Source organism: Saimiri boliviensis, chromosome X (assembly GCF_048565385.1).
Source record: "Saimiri boliviensis isolate mSaiBol1 chromosome X, mSaiBol1.pri, whole genome shotgun sequence".
NCBI lineage: Eukaryota > Metazoa > Chordata > Mammalia > Primates > Cebidae > Saimiri > Saimiri boliviensis.
Window position 1 is genome coordinate 5,388,519 of NC_133470.1, and position 18,119 is coordinate 5,406,637.

An 18,119-nucleotide genomic window follows, 5' to 3' on the forward strand; every position below is an offset into this window, starting at 1 on the left:
AAGTCTGAGGCCAAGTGAGGTGGCTCAAGCCTGTAATCCCAGCACTTTGGGAGGCTGAGGTGCGCAGGTCACTTGAGGCCAGGAGTTCGTGATCAGACTGGCCAACAAAGTGAAACTCTGTCTCTACAAAAAAATATAAAAATTAGCCTGGCATTGTGGCGTTTGCCTGTAGTGCCAGCTTCTCGGAAGGCTGAGGCAGGAGAATCACTTGAACTTGGGAGATGGAGGTTGCAGTGAGCTGAGATAGGGCCACTGCACTCAGCCTGGGCAACAGAGTGAAACTCTGTCTCAAAAAATAAAAATAAAAATAAAGTATATATAGTTTTTGTGTACATATGGGATATCTATATGTGCCTGATTGATAGTAGCCAGGTCTCATGGTTGAAAAAAAATGTTACATTTATCTGCATGGAAACTTGATTCTCAAAATTATATTTAATGCAAGTTGTAAACATTAACAGTCATATATAGTCAGATGTCAATCATCTAAATATAGGCATAGCCCTAGCTCTCATACATTCGTGATTATTGTATCTATATTCTATCTATATTATTTCTATTTCATTGTTGATAAATTTTCCAATCACAGTGGAAATTCTCAGTTAAATTTCAGATATATATAATGCAGAATTCAGGATATTTGGTGAACCAATACTACTTTTTCACTCTATTTTCTCGTAACCTCATCCATGTTTTAAAATACATAGTTAGAAGATACACTGGAAGACTCTATGAAGAAATTTTCAATATTCATTGCCATTTTTTAATCAAAGATATGTATGAAATCAACTGCCCCTGTGCCAACTGTCAATTCTTTATAATAATACTGCTCAAAGTGTGATCGGTGACTGATAGTGTGGGCATCCCTTGGAGTTTGTGTGAAATGAAAACTCATAGGCCTCATTCTCAACCTATAGTCCAAGTCTCTGGGATCAGGGCCCAGGAATCTCTTTTAACAAGTTCTACAGAAAATTCTGATGTTTTCTAAACTTTAAAAAGAACTACTGGGCCGGGCGCGGTGGCTCAAGCCTGTAATCCCAGCACTTTGGGAGGCCGAGGCGGGTGGATCACGAGGTCAAGAGATCGAGACCATCCTGGTCAACATGGTGAAACCCCGTCTCTACTAAAAATACAAAAAATTAGCTGGACATGGTGGCACGTGCCTGTAATCCCAGCTACTCAGGAGGCTGAGGCAGGAGAATTGCCTGAACCCAGGAGGCGGAGGTTGCGGTGAGCCGAGATCGCGCCATTGCACTCCAGCCTGGGCAACAAGAGTGAAACTCCGTCTCAAAAAAAAAAAAAAAAAGTACCATCAAATTTGATGTTTGCATTTAACAGTGTCTTTATGGAAATAAATGCTTGTTGGATGTTTCTTGAGTGAAATGACAAAGACTCTGCAAGTAGCTGAATCTTTGCCCGTGAACAATCCCCAGACCATTACTCTTTGGAATAATGTCTCTTTCTTGCTTCATATAGGTGTCATTAAAGACATATATTTCCCATAAGAATATTTTAGATTTCATAGTCAGTGATGTTACATATGAAAACAATTTATTACCAATTATTTTAATTAAAAAAAACTTGAGCTCTTTCAATAATCCTTTTCTAAGACATTTATGAGCCTGTCCCAAGTTACCATGCTTATCTCTCCCAAGCATGTTCAATAACAAATTTTTCACCAATATAGCAATTGAAAAACAAAAACAATTTTCTAATAGCAACAAAACATTTAAAAACATATCTAACTTACTTATGATTTCCTTAAAGAGCTAGTTTTTTGTTTCCTGAGGCTACAGCAATGCATTGTCCTCAGAGCTCTGGTGACTTATTTTTTTTAGACATTTGCTCCAAGGCAAAAACGTTTAGTGGTTACTTAATAAGCATGCTAAGACCTAATTCTTCCTTAAGACTATTTGAAATGAATACATGACACTCTTGCCACTTGCAAGGTAAGTCTTTATCATTTCACTCAAGAAATATCCAACAAACATTTATTTCATAAAGAAATTGTTAAATTCTATGTGGCCAACAATATCTCAAAATAAGCATGTGATTTTTGTTTTCTCTCATTGCTACAAACATAAATTATGAAAATATGCGGCCGGGCACAGTGGCTCACGCCTGTAATCTCAGCACTTTGGGAGGCCGAGGCGGGCGGATCACCTGAAGTCAGGAGTTCAAGACCAGCCTGGCCAACACGGTGAAACCCTGTCTTTAAAAAAAAAAAAAAAAGAAAGAAAGAAAAGAAAAGAAAATATGCTACTACATGTGTACACAGTTACATTTTCACAACTATAGACATTGGTGCACAAAACGTCTCAAGCCTTTGAAGTCTCCATCATCCCATATAACCACGGTCCTGAGAGCTTGTGGAATAGTCAAATACCTTATACAAAACAAATACCATTTACAAAAACAGGCATATTTCTGGAATGCTAATCAAAGCAATGCATAACACACTTGTTTTGCTATCAACCCAGAAGCTCTGCCAAGTCTAGCATCAGTATATGTAATTCATTTAAAGCTCTATTTTAATTGCATTCCTGCTTCAGTTCCAATAACTAGTAATCAGCAGTATCTAAAGACATTTTTCAAAATGTCATTAATGACAGCCAACATTTTCTTTTAATAATCCTCCATGAAATCTCTCTGACAAGCACAACCTACATACAATCATCTGAGTAAATGTTTGCAGAATAAGTTTGCCAAAAGTCTATTTCTCTGTAACACTCTGGCCAGAAAAAAAAAAAAAAAAAAAGATTTTGAAAAGCTAGTGATGTGAGAGAAAACAATGACACATTTTCTCTCACACAAAAAAACTTCCTACTTCTCCAAGCAATTAAAAAAAAAAGGTTTATCGAAAGACAGCAGCCCTGCCAGAGGTGTTAGAACCTGAAGGACTCTATCTTGAACAGGGGCTGGGTAAAATGAGGCTAAGAACTGCTACGCTGCATTATCAGGAGGTTAGGCATTCTTAGTCACAGGATGAGATAGGAAGCCGGCAGGACTGGTTTCACAGGATACAGGTCACAAAGACCCCACTGATGAAACAGGATGTAGTAAAGAAGCCAGTCAAAACCCACCAAAACCAGGATGGTAAATGAAAGCAACCTCTGGTTGCCCATGTGCTCCTTATGCACTCATTATAATGCATTAGCATGCTAAAAGATACTCCCACCAGTGCCATGACAGTTTACTGCCATGACAATGTCCAGAAGCTAGCTTACATGGTCTAAAATCCCTCATCTACATCAGGCTAAATGATTTTTTTCCCATTCAGGTTTTATTTTAATCTCTCTATAGTTTTCTGATACATAAAAGAGTGAAAAAATATTTGCTCGGGTGGATTTTTTTCAAATGAAATTTATAAAGACCACCTTTTAAGGTACCTACACACAGTAGGTACTTAGTGAATCTAGTTCTCTTCCATTTCTTGGGGACCAATAAGGAGACTTTATTTTATGGTTCTTTCATATTTCCCTAATGCTTAACTAGTTTTTCCCTTTTAATTGGAAAAGAAATTCAAATTTCTCTTAATTCCAGTCTCTCAAGCATGTTCCAATAATTGTTTTTAAAGTGCCAAATTTCTTGCCCACATTTCCAAAAGCTAAGATTGAGTGGGGTGGAAATATTCTTGCATGTGGCCAGAATGTGGAATGAGAAGGGATGTCCTGAGACCAGAGCACAGTACTTTTTGTACAACATATGGTATGCTTTCACAAAAGTATTTTTTGTTGAATAATTAAAAAATCAAATAATGCTTTATATTTGATGTTGCCTGGAGTACTACCTGGATATAAGGAATGACTTGGGGTTTTCGAAAAAAAAAGCAAAGAAACAACAACAACAACAACAACAACAACAACAACAACAACAACAAAATAACCAACCAAACAAACAAAAACCTCCAACTTTTAATTTTATATGAGTATACATTCATATCATATAATAATGCTATCTACAAACGTTTGCAAAGACCATTTCTGTTTTCTGAATTAATGGCAGCAAGTTTCTCTGAAAAGCCATAGACCTGCTTTTTAGATGAAAGCTGTTTTTTTCTCCCAAATATATTTCCTAAAATACATGCATCCTACTGCCTTTAGAAGTATTCATGGCCTCCCTCCAGCTCTAAATTGGTACTGTATAGAAATTGTTACAATCCTGTGTGTCGAAAAGTGCACTGTGTCTTGCCAAAATAATGAAATCTTTTGGCAGACAGCCCTCCGAAGTGCAGTTGAACAATCATTGCAGCCTCAACCACAGAGGATTAGCATGCCAACCCAGCACAACAGCATCGGGCCTGAGACAGTTCACATCACAAATCAACTTGCTCTGAAATATCCGAAGGGTAATGACTCTCTCACAGGGAAGCTTATCAGGAAACCCGGGCCTCATTTTATCATAACTACTTTTTCACAACAAAGGGAGTCCTTTGAGTTTCAGGGGAAGTGTTTAGAAACTACATAAGTAAATGAGAGGAAAGCAATTACTCAAGGTAGTTATTATCAGAAACCATACTCTCAGTGTAATTCTTTTTCACTTAAATGATACCATCATGTATATCGCTAAGTTTTTTGAAGAACACAAAGTCATAGAATTCTGTTATCTGGAAGACAAAGCACACTTTCTTTGCATTCCTATTTTTCAACCCCAATCTTGTAATATGGCATTTTTAGTATAGTATTGAAGCTTCAAATAGTATTCCCATAGTCACTGCTCAAATTTAAAAGATATTAATTATAAAGAGAAAGTAGTAACTTTCCAGTGTAGAAAACTAGCAGAATGCACATTAAGGGATCAAAGATATTGCCTCCAAGAATGGGGGGGTAAAAAGCAGAATGAAATTCATGTGTCTCCTGAAAGGATGCACTAGCAAGGACTCAGCATCTCACAGGGGCAGGATTCCTGCCCAATATAGAGAGCCTGAATCTAACCAAAAGGAAATAGCAAACAATCAACAAAGCAATTAGCCCCTAGTCTTCAAGACAAAGGAAGACTGAGGAACGGTTTGAGACCAAAGGAGACTAAAGATACATGATGACCAAATGCCAAGTATAACGATGAATTGGGTCCTGAATTAGACAAAATAAGGCTATAAAGTACATTATCGGGACAATTAAATATGGACCATAGATCAGATGTTGGTATTACATCAATGTTAAATCATCTACATTTGATAATTTTATTATCAAATGATGTTGGTATTACATCAGTGTTATCACCTACATTTGATAATTCCATTCTCTTAATAGTTACTAAGAGAATGCACTTGTTCTTAAGAAGTGCATGCTTAATTACTTGGAGGTTAAGAATCATGATGGCTGCAACTTCTTTTCAAATAGTTGGATAAAAATCATTACAAGAGTATGTGAATGTTTATATACACATAGTATATATGTAGATGTTATACATTTGTGTATATATACATATATGTATATCCAGAGAGAGAGAGAATATGAAGCAGCAAATACAGCAAAAAAAAAAAAAAAAAAAAAAAAAAAAGAAGAAAAGGAAAAAAGGTTACAACTGGTAAGTCTATATTGGGTTAAGTAACTAGAAACCAGGGACTAAATGTGGCCCACCCCTTGTTTTCGTAAATAAACTCTTATTGGAACAGAGCCATGCCTGTTTATTTGCATATTGCCTGTGGTTGCTTTTGCACTACAGCAGCAGAGCTTCGTAGTTGCAACAGATGACCAAGCCAGCAAAGTGTCCCTCTTTGACAGAGAGCTTGCAATACCTTGACTTAGATGATTAAGTATATGGAAGTCCTGTGCACTGTTCTCATAACTTTCTTAGTGTATATTTTAAAGTTAAAATTTAAAAAAGCATACTCATTAAATAATCTTAAAGTACAAGTTTTCTCTAGCTGGCATTATTAAAAAGCTATTATGGATATAAATCTATGGGCAAAGAGTATTAAAAAAATTAAGTTTCTATCAATGGCCCTATAGGAATAAACAGAGATTTAAAGACAAATGGTTCAGATCTGAAACCTCATACCAACTGGATGATATGTCTTCCCAAGGAACTGTTTAAGAAGAGACAAAACCTAGAATCTTTTAGGTTTTGTAAAGTCAGTTCTAATAGGCTGTATAAACTGGTGGTTTAACCACAGCCTCAGAAACCCTGAAGTAGAGGACCCAGCATAGCCTCAGTCATCTTGGAAGTCCCAGGTAAGCTCCAAGGTGACTCTGTAGGGATCTTAATTGTTCTGCCTCTCTGTCATCACTTCTAATTACAAAACACAGGAAATGAGGTCACTCAGCTCTGTGGTTCAATTTGCCTTTTGGACACTCTTTATCTCTCCCTGCTTTATACTAGACAATTCCTTCTTATAACATCCGAGCAAAATGTTCCTCCCAAGGAAGATAGGAAAGGGATAGAACCTACTTCTTTTGCAGTTGCAAACTACTGCATGGCATGTCCTAGGTAAGTATGAGTTTTCAGTAGTATGTTCACTCCCTGGCTACACTGATACATGAATTCTAAAATCAGCAGAATCAGTCTGTGTTTATTAAAAGCCCAATGAGGGAAAACTGATGTTGGTGTTTGGCCAAGACAGAGTAGTAAAGGAGGGGGTAGGTGCCCTTTCCTCATAGGAGGAAGCTTACATCCTCACATCAACATTTTACTAAAGACACAAAAAACTCACCCTCAGTGGGAAATTTACTGGTGCACAGACAGCTTAATAAAATGATATACAAAACAAGACAGATTTTTCTCTGTGAAAATAAAAATGTATATTTAATCAAAGTGCTCAAAAATCAGCAAGGGCTAGAAAATATCTGCACATGTAATTTCTAACCCAAAGTGTAACATACACACACAATTTTTAAAAATTATAATCTGATTATAGGGCATCTGTATCCTTTGGCAGTCTATCAAATCCACTGCTCAGCTTTCTCCAACACTGACCCCCAGGTAATCAAAATAACTCAAGAGTCCTGACAGAGCCATTAGCCAGCTTTTGCAGGCTGAATTAAGGGGACCCATGTTGTGTGTCCAGAATCTCAAGTGTTCATTAGATCAGATTTTGCATGACTCAACTGGAATCACCAGCCACAGCACTCCAAGGGCTTAAACAGCCAGACCTCTCTCCCCAGTGAAAGTAAGAATTGAATCTGCACAGCATGATTCTGACATCACTGTGCTGCAAGGTTAAAAAAAAACCTCCTCCTCTGTGACAAGTTGAATGGAGATTAGGATTTCCCTCACTTGGTGCTATGTTTAAAAGCTTATGCACATCTAGCTCTGATCCTTATCTCCGTATATATATTTTTTCTACACATTTTCTTGACAACACACATCTCCTAAGAAAACATTTGGTTGGTAGATCTGGAGAACCATGTCAATCGTATTCCCAATTTGGGTGGCCTGGTGTCCTTTTTTCCTGTGCTAATAACCTTACAACATGCGGCATACATCACAGGAGGAATGGGATTTCGCTCTTTGTCCCTATATTAAATCTCACAGAGCTACTTATAAGCCTGTCTTATTTATAATATCTGCTTCTTGCTTAATAAGATTGTTTATATCAGCAATATATAAGAATGCCATGGGTAACTATATGCCGTCAGCTTATTATTTCCAAGAAATGCTTCTCTTTGTCTGAGAGGTGAGTGATTAGAGTAGGTTCTAAGAGAAACCTAAAATGAAGCATGTCTTTGCAGTGAGACCAATCAGCAACAGTGTCAACACTAATCCTCTTCTGATAGAAGGAGTTTGTAACACTGACAGCTTAATATCTATCTGTGTGGCTTGGTTGTCTGATATGTCAAACTCAAGGAAGGCATGGTGTGCTCTTGAAAAGACCAGGGAGCCAAATCTCATGAGGACTTTCATGTTTCCTGTCTCCCTTGCCAGATCAAATCACCCCAGCTTTGTCAACATGAAAGCTCCTCTAGGACATTAGGGCATCCCTGAGCAAACCCATTCAATTTGGCATTATGTGGTAGGTCTGCTCCAGATTAATGAGTTAGACATCATATTCATAACTTTTCAGAAGCTTAAAAGGAAACACCATGGCAAAGAATGTATGTTACTTATGGATGGAAAACTCCATTTATAATAGAACCTGTTTGGCCTTTAACCCAAACTTGAAATTTGTACAACCTCACTTGGATGTTTAATTTTATTCTCTCTTCGCCCCAAAAAGAGTGATGTTGAGGTTCTTGTGGCCAGTGGAATTCCATCATAATACAATAAAAATAAAAGCTACTTGTAAACCCAAACCAAAACGAGCAGCAAGCACTAACTCAGTAAGTTTGGATCATGAAGGTTTGTTTAACTATCGCAGTCATTCAAGAGATTTTGCACAGGGTTTAGAAGAGCCTCCTTCATATTACAGGCAATGCAAATGTCAATTTCTTATGCTTGTTTTCCCTTGTTATCCCCTTTACTAAAATACACATTTAAGGACTCAACCAAAGGTCTCCTCCTGTTGTTGTTTTGCATTTCAAAACTTAGCTAACTGAAAACTGTTTTGATTAACTCTAAGCTTCCGTTCATGACCCCTTTGCCCATTTATTCATCAGTTGCTCTGCTGAATGAAAAAAAATGCAGAGAAAAAAGTTCACATAATCTAGAGCAGTGGTGTCCAACATAATGCAAAAATGGAGTTGTTCTATATATACGCCATCCAATACGGCAGCCAGCAGCCACATGGGGCTATTCAGCACTTGAAATGTAGCTAATGAGACTGAAAGATGAAATATTTAATTTTAATAAATTTAAATCTGTAGAGCTGTATGTGGCTGGTGGCTACCATATTGGAGAGAAGAAACTGAGAAAGTTAAAAGAAAAATACAAAAGTATGCATTCAACCGGCATCATACTCACCTTCTAGTGCAGGTGTCAAACTTTTTACACAGGGGGCCAGTTCACTGTCCCTCAGACCGTTGGAGGGGCGCCACATACTGTGCTCCTCTCACTGACCACCAATGAAAGAGGTGCCCCTTCCTGAAGTGCGATGGGGGGCCGGATAAATGGCCTCAGGGGGCCGCATGCGGCCCGAGGGATGTAGTTTGGGGATGCCTGTTCTAGTGGGAGAGGAAGTACAAACTGCATTTCCCAGATGACCATGCCACTAAAATTCTGAATTCAATTAGGTTATGCTCATCAATACATTTATGCAGCATTTGAAGGCAAAAAGAAAGCAGAAGGTATTTTCTTACTTGTGCCTTGTTCACTATTTCTATGGTTTAGAACCCCTGTGGAAGTGTGAAGGTTTTCTGCTGCAGTCTTTAAGTCTTCATTCTCCAGCTTCCTGTACAGGCTTCATCAGGGGATGTCTCTTGACTCTGACATTGTTACTCCAGACAGGGCTCAGAGCAAGCAGGAGAGTCAGCTCTCCATTGTTTTAGAGTCATTTTTGGAGGCTGAGTCTACAGCCCATTCCTTCAACACCTCTAATCATTTTAGAAGTATATAATCCCCTGTATTAAATTCCTTCCAGTTTATGTACTTAAAGTAGTTTGTTTTCTTCATTGACACTACCTGATGCAAGCAACTAAGATGATACATGTGCATTGAAATTTTTTAACCCTTGTGACATAAAAAATGCAAAGAATGGGCTGGGCGCAGTGGCTCATGCCTGTAATCCCAGCACTTTGGGAGACTGAGGCAGGCGGATCACGAGGTCAGGAGATTGAGACCATCCTGGCCATGGTGAAACGCTGTCTCTTAAAAAAAAAAAGCAAAGAACGTAGTCACAGTTTCTCTGATGATCTATTGTGTCACCAATATTCATTTCTAATCTTTCAAGAGTCTTCCTTTACTTTGTAACCTTCCTCTCTTCCTTCTCTGCATATATACTTATTGATTCGCATCTATGTGTTGGGCAATCCAGGAGCTATTGGGAGCATGTGGATGCATCAAACATACAGTCTGCCTGGTTTGAACTTATGATAGAGGACAGAATTAAAACATTACAATACAGTGGGATCAAAGCCATGAGAAAAAGGTGTACAGAAGTGCAGATGGGGAGAACCTAACCCAAGTGACAACTATGCCAAATTCCTTGGGCAAAGGGCAGAAAACAAAAAAATGGGTAGGATTAACCAGGCAAAAGCAAGTGGGATGGGAGAAAACTATGTTCCAGATAGATTTGGTCTTTGTTTTTGTTTTTGTTTTGAGATGGAGTCTCACTCTGTTGCCCAGGCTGGAGTGCAGTGGCATGATCTTGGCTCACTGAGGCTTCTGCCTCCTTGGTGTAAGCAATTCTCCTGCCTCAGCCTCCTAAGTAGCTGGGATTACAAGCATGTGCCATCACGGCCAGCTAATTTTTGTATTTTTAGGAGAGACAGGGTTTTATCATGTTGGTCAGGCTGGTTTTGAACTCCTTTCCTCATGATCCACCCACCTTGGGCTCCCAAAGTGCTGGGATTACAGGTGTGAGCTACCATGCCTGACTAGATTTGATCTTTTTAAGCATGAAAATAAAACTAAATTTCAGTAACATAGAGGCACTCCAGAGGTTTCTGCTGTGTTCCAAGATCAAAGACAAATCATCTATAATTCACAGCTATGCAGAGTAAACTTTAGCTTTGGGGCAAGTGAGACCTTGGAGCTTAGCAATGCTTAGAGCGACTGGTGAATATGTTTCTAGAAGTATAGCAGGCTTTATAAACACCAGGAGAACAAACAAGAGAAAATGACTCTTATTGAAGAAATGTATGTTTGTGGGCCAGGTGCGGTGGCTCACGCCTGTAATCCCAGCAAATTGGGAGGCCGAGGCAGGCAGATCATGAGGTCAGGAGTTCGAGACCAGCCTGACCAACATGGTGAAACCTGTCTCTACTAAAAATACAAAAATTAGCTGGGCATGGTGACATGTGCCTATAATCCTAGCTACACAGGAGGCTGAGGCAGGAGAATTGCTTGAACCCGGGAGGCGGAGGTTGCAGTGAGCCGAGATCGCACCACTGCACTCTAGCCTGGGCAACAGAGTGAAACTCCATCTCAAAAAAAGAAAAGAAAAGAAAAAAGGAAAAAAGAAATGTATGTTTTCTTTTCAGCGAGAAAGAATCTAGCTCTCCTGTCCCAAAAGCATGAATATCATTGGCAAAACTAGAATTCAGTTACCTCAAAAAGACAGCACTCAAAGGTTTCCTTTATGAAATGATAAGATTCCCTAAGTGAAATACTAATGCACCTGAAAATAACTTATATAAAAACATCGTTATTATAACAGACGTGATATTTATGACATAGATAATGCCATTAATGCTCTTTCACTTGTGGGGAGCTTAAGAAGAATCTCAGTCACACATGAAATATGTTGGAGATTTTAGATAAAGTGTACAAATCCCACAAATTTGAATAGACAGCTTAATGTAATTTAATTCTCCTACATTTAACAGCTTAACTGTACGAGAACACACAGAAGGAAGAGTAAAGGACAGTTTTTTCCAAGTTTTGTTAGTTTCTTCTCAACTCATTCAGATTGTTAATTCATAGAGTAACTCAAATACAGTGTATCCTCAGAAAACGCTACATTTAATAGTTTAACTGGACAAGAACACACAGAAGGAAGAGTAAAAGACACCTTTTTCCAAGTTTTACAGGTATCTTCCCAACTCATTCAGATTGTTATACATGTATCAATTCATAAGAGTAGCTTAAATACCCTCTATCCTCAGAAAACTGTTTCACCAAAATGCTGTTGATAATGTACCTCACTTCACCAAAGGGAAACAGATTTGCTTTATTTCTAATGTTACTTAATGCACTTTTATAATTGACAGAATGCTTCCCTTCCACTTCTTTAATATAATAGAAATGTCTTCATATTTATAGAAAAACAAGAAACTCACATCCAAGTTACTCATTTTCAACAGGAAATGTGATTGACGAATATGCAAAGACTATATTACAAAGAGAATGCAAGGCAAAAATAAAATATGAGAATGTCATCTGTTGGAAATAGACCGCACTAAATATTTTCGGAAAGTTCACATCTGCAAGACAAGACAAGTCCTTCCCATGAAGTGATAAGCTTCTCTTTATTTGGGAAATGTACTTGCTGTTGCTTTTTGCTAATGAGCAAAATCAGTGACCCCTCTAGCTCAGAAAGGACTAGATCACTGCCTCCACTGCATCCCCACCCAGAAGACTAAATGAACCAGTGACAACAAAATGCTCTTGTGCCCTAGGCGCACTATTTCTCGGAGTTTATAGACCACCTAACAATCAAAGCAGGGCGGTGGGGGGAGGCCGCCTTTGTCCCTGCTGTTACTTTGTGTTTTTTCTTGCTGGCTTCCCAGTCCCCTCCGGGCACCATCATCACCATATCCCTCATGGCTAAACAGTCAGAGGCATGGGGCTTTCACTCCAAATTTCACGGCGTGATAAAATGCAGGGGCTGCCTCTCCGGGGATCTCAAAGCCCTCCTTTGTGGGCCTGGTTGAGGGTCAGGTTAAGTAGCGCATTTTGGCAGCAGGCATCTGTTTGTCTTCACGCCATGATCTTCCTAACAAGAGGGGGGGAGAGGAAGGGAAGCGGGAAGAGGAGACAGTTTCAGAAAACCACCTTCATAGTGGCAAGCAAATTCCCTTCTGCCGCTTGACAGACTATCAGACAAATGTAAATCCACTGCCTACCACACTGATGGCCCCACCGAATCAATTCGATTGAGCCGTGAGACAGGGAGCTTTTCCTTTCTTATAGGCTGAGGCCTCAACTTGTTGCTCTAAAGAGGAAAAAAAAGCAGACCCTTTCTTGCTCAGACTTTTTATTAAGAAAATAAACCTGTACCAAAAAAAGTGTTGGAAAGATCACATTTCTTTTTTTCCTTTTGTAATATAATCATAGAATTTTAAAATTAATTCTTCTCAATACAGAAACCTTGTTACTATAATTGGGAGAAATTTGCTAGTCAAGGCCAATAAAGAGCACATTCTATTGAAAGAAAGCCTTTATGTAGAAAAGCTTTACAAGACATGATTAATATTAATTATTTCTACAAATTATAGATACAATTTCTACTCTGGAAAGAAACCAGTGGATATGGATTGTCCCCTAAAAACTGAAACCAGTGAATATAGCCAAAATCAGCAGTTCAAAAGTAGAGTTGGTTTTCTAATATAATTACAACCTACACATCAATGTTTTCTCATTGTAACAGAATTGTAGTTTGTTCTGTGTCAATTCTCTAAGAATAGATATGACTTTCTCAGGTCAGCTCATATGCAAGAAGAATAAGCCTTTTAAAATGATGAGAAAATTAGTAGGAAATGATAAATAAGTAGGTCAGTCAGACATATGGAGTATCCAGAAAAGTAAGGAATACCACAGGGAGAAAGCAATAAAAAACAACATACTTCATGAATCTGGAGTCATTGTAAAAATAATCAGATGCAAGCAGACACACACACGCATGCACATGCAGAGAGCACAGAAACAAAAGCATAAATTGCCAACTATCTAGCTCACCCTTGGTAAAGGAGGGAACAATCAGATGTGCAGAAAGAGGGAAAAGGAGATATCACATGATATAAAATAGCATTTCTCATATTCATCTTCTCATTAAACTATTATTTCTATGATCCTTTTTTTCTTCAGCAAAGTGGATATTCTTCTATCAATACTTTAAAGTATTTCTTTTTAAAAAGAAAAATAGTATCCATTGGAGAAATCAGCTTCTTTAACAATTGTCACCATTACTCCATTATACTACCACATTCACAAAAATTCAAGACCTGCACATCAACAGATGGAAATGCAAATTACACTGGTGTGCATACACACACAAATACAAAGCCTATCTTATTGGATAAGATAAGTCCTCATGGATTTCTTAAACCCAAGGGAATATTAAGTCAAGCACTAAATACACACCATAGTCAGTTCAGCGCATGAAAATAAATGTCATTCCAAGATCATGATTTAAAATTGTTTGATGTTTAGGTAGTTTGCTCATCTTTTTAAGTATTCCTCAAATTCCCCCAAAACTGATTTAAGGTTAATGCTTAGAGTTCCAGATAGGCAGCCATTCTGCACTTTGCTTTTTTTCCCCCTTTTGTCAGGAATTTTAGTTTTATTAGGTCAGGGGTTTGCAATAGGGGGCAAAGGAAGAAATACAGAGTTTATTTTAATATTGTAATGTCATTCCAGAGTAAACTAGTAAAGTTTTATATACAAAAATTTCAGAATAAAATAAATAAAATATATTTATAATTCTATCCATACCACCAAAACTTGTACACAAATGTTCATTACAGAATTACTCACAACAGCTAAAAAGTACGGACAAATTTCATGTCTAATTACTGACATATGAATGAATAAATAAAAATTTTAAAAAATACATGAAAATATTATTTGGCAATGAAAAGAAATGGAATACTAAAGAATGCTACAGCATCGATGGGCCTTAATAATATTATGCTAAGTAAGAAAAGCCAGATAAAAAGATCACATGCTGTATGATTCTATCATTTATAACTATCCCACTTTGAATAGATTTATACTGTCAAACACGTCTATTCCATTCAATGAACTAAGCGTGCAGATCAGTAAACTGTGAGTTTGGTTCTCCCCTCACCCACACTTCACCAAGATTAGAATTGAGTAGGTTTGAATTTGCAGCCAGAAAAATACATCTCTGGGCACCCCAGGTGATCCTAATGCAGGCTAAATTTGAGAATCATGAGCCAAATAGTAGTAATTACTTCAAATTACGTGAAGTCTGAGAATAGATCCTGAACACATAAAAATGGGAAATTTTATAAAAAACTTTCAATGTTTCCTCTTTCATGTTAATTTTTGAATAATAAATTTTCATGCAAAATAACCATTCCAAAGCAATAATTCTCGAAAATGTTAGACAACAATTACATTATCTTAAGCTTTATGAGACAATTGAAACACGTTTTTTCTAGATTTTGATAACCTAGAGAAAAATGACCTCTTGAAAAATTAATAACTTAGGGACATACCAATGCAATAACTGGCACTCAATGAACTCTTAATAATGCATATAGAGAAGGTCTTTATATTAAATATAATAGAATTGTTTGCGACTCAGAATCATGTACCCTTTTAAAATGTCAATTTAACAAAATAATCTATCATTTAAAGATACTGGTGACTAAAATTTTCAGTATAAATCATGTTTTGTAGTAATAAATTGGGTCCTTTCATTCTGCATTATGCTGTTGTTCCATTCCACTGGAGGACTAAGCTCTGATTTTTTTAATGTAGCCCAAATTCCTATCTAAGGGGTCTAGGGCAGGCGTCCCCAAACTACCGCCCACATGCGGCCCCCTGAGGCCATTTATCTGGCCCCCTGGCGCACTTCAGGAAGGGGCACCTCTTTCATTGGTGGTCAGTGAGAGGAGCACAGTATGTGGCGGTCCTCCAACGGTCTGAGGGACAGTCAACTGGCCCCCTGTGTAAAAAGTTTGGGGACGCCAGGTCTAGGGCCTTATAAACCCTAAGTTCTCAACAGATGGGTTTTCTTTAACTATATATGGTGACTTACTTCCCAACCTGACTCTGGCATAACATTACGAGACAAGGAAGAAAATAAAAATATTTTACCCCCAAAATATATTTTTTGTTACAGTTTGAAATGGCCCTGCAAGCCATCCCTTGTGAGGGAAAATGCACATCAGTAAAGAATCCCTATTAACATAGCTAGACCTTTTTCTTCCAGTCTACCACCTTTTAAAGGTCTCAATAGGAAACATTTGTCATCTATTGTCTCTAAGGGCAGCCACTATGAGACTTCAAAAGAACCTTGGTCTCCACAGTCTTCTCTCTTAACCTGAACATTTCCTTTCTATTGATCCCACATCCTTAGACAAAAACTCAACCAATTGTCAATCAGAAAATGTTTACATTTACCTATAGCCTAAAAGGCCCTCTTAGCCCCTCCCCACCCCCACTGTGAGCTGTCCCACCTTTCTGAACCAAATCAAATGTATTTCTCAAATGTATTTGATTGACGTCTCATGCCTCCCTAAAATGTATAAAACCGCAGGGAGCGGTGGTTCATGCCTGTAATCCCAGCACTTTGGGAGGTGGAGGTGGGCAGATCACTTGAGGTCAGCAGTTCGAGACCAGCCTTGGTAACATGGTGAAACCCTGTTTCTACAAAAAATAAAAAAATTAGTCGGGTGTGGTGGCATGCGCCTGTAATACCAGCTACTAGAATCACTTGAACCCGGGAAGCAGAGGTTGCAGTGAGCCAAGATCGCACCATTGTACTCCAGCTTGGGCAACAAGAGCAAAACTCAGTCTCAAAAGAGAAAGAAAGAAAAGGAAAGAAAAGAAAAGAAAGAAAGAAAGAAAAGAAAGAAAGAAGAGAAAAGAAAAGAAAGAAGATAGAAGAAAGAAAGAAAGAAAAAGAAAGAAAAGAAAAAGAAAGAAAGAAAGAGAAAGAAAGAAAGAATTAAAAAAAAAAACAACAACAAAGCTGCACCCCAACCACCTTGGGCACATATTTGCAAGACCTCCAGAGGGTTGTGTCATGGGCCATGGTCACTCATATTTGGCTCAGAATAAATCTTTTAAAATATTTTACAGAATGTGACTCTTTTTATCTACATACTTATACTTATGTTTAAGATTTAGGTTGACGAAAATACTGTTATGCAGAGGACCATTCAGCCAGTAAAGTAAAAATAAAGTAATAAAGTACTAAGACCCCCAACCAACTCAGTGGACCCCATCTTGGCTAAGGGGTTCCCAAATAAACCTGGAAAACTAGTCAAGCCACGACAGAGAAGAGGGGACAGACATGTGTCATGCACCATCATTCCTTTGGAGTTTAGGCAAAACTGACCAGCATTCACATTAACATAGAGATCTTAAGGTTGACAATAAAATACCCAACTTCAATCTGACTCTAGTATAGCATCACATGATAGATGGCAGTCCCTGAAAAAAACAAAAGTATTTTACCCCAAAATATATTTCTTTGACATAATCTGGAATGGCCTTGCAAAGCCATCTCTTGTGGGGGAAATTTGCACTCTGTAGAGAATCTTCTTCGCTTATTCTTTTCCAGAGAATCTGTCACCTTTTAAGGTCCAACAAGAGATATTTACCATCCATTCTCTCTGAAGCCTGCTACCTGGAGGCATTACCTACATGACAAGAACCTTGGCTTCTTCAACCCCACTGTCCTTACCTTAACCCAAGCATTTCTTTCTGTTGACTTCAACATTTCAGGGAGAGCTTAACTCTTTCAACCAATTGCCAATCAGGAAATCTTTGAACCTACCTATGACCTGGAAGCTCTCTGCTTTGAAATGTCCTACCTTTTCAGGCCGAACCAATGTATATCTTCCATGTATTCATTTATATCTTTGCTTTTAACTTCTTTTTGCCAAAAATGTATTGAGAAGCTGCAACCCAACTTGGGCACATGTTCTCAGGACCTCCTGAGGCCTTAAGTTTGGCAAAAGAAATCTCAACATTGATTGAGATCCTATCTCCGATATTTATTGGTTTACAAACCATAACATTATATTATATGGGTTTCCCAAGTGTAAGTTCAAAATGCAATGCTTTTACTGTAAAAGGATTCAGGTGCAAACATATGCCCCTCAATAGGCAGCTCAAAGATCCTTCAGGGAGAAGCACTGAAGCAGAAGAGAAGGAGAAGCTAGGAGATGCTTCCGCTTTCATGTTAATTTTTTCTTCCTCTTTCATGTTAATGTTGCTTCGTCTTTCATGCAACATCCACGAAGGGAGTCCAGGCACCCCGATGTCCAGCAGGAGGGTAAATGGCCATGTATAAGCAGAAAGAGGAACCAAAGAGCTTTCTGCAGGTGTGTCGGCAGGATGTGAATTAATGAAGATTCTCAACTGCATTTCTGAAGAAATACTTCTCATGTAACACATGCACCTTTCAATCAACCTAATTTCAGTAAATATGCTACCCTAACACAGCAGATTTACCTGCCTGGACTTTGTGTTTTACTATTACTTCCCCTCTTCATATTTCTCCACTATTCTTCTGAATACATATGTTCTCTTTAAGCTTTGTTGTTGTTGCCTTTCTTTCCATTTATTTTTATTTTTTGTTTAATTTAGTTTTGTTTTGAGACAGAGTTTCACTCCTGCCACCCAGGCTGGAGGTCAGTGGTACAGTCTCAGCTCACTGTAGC

At 38.1% G+C, this 18,119-nt stretch overlaps 1 protein-coding gene across 1 annotated transcript in view; it reads right to left on the reverse strand.

Annotated features, from left to right (window-relative positions):
* ANOS1 (anosmin 1) overlaps positions 1–18,119 on the reverse strand; it is a 195,427-nt gene that overhangs the window by 87,863 nt on the left and 89,445 nt on the right. The window lies entirely within an intron of this gene.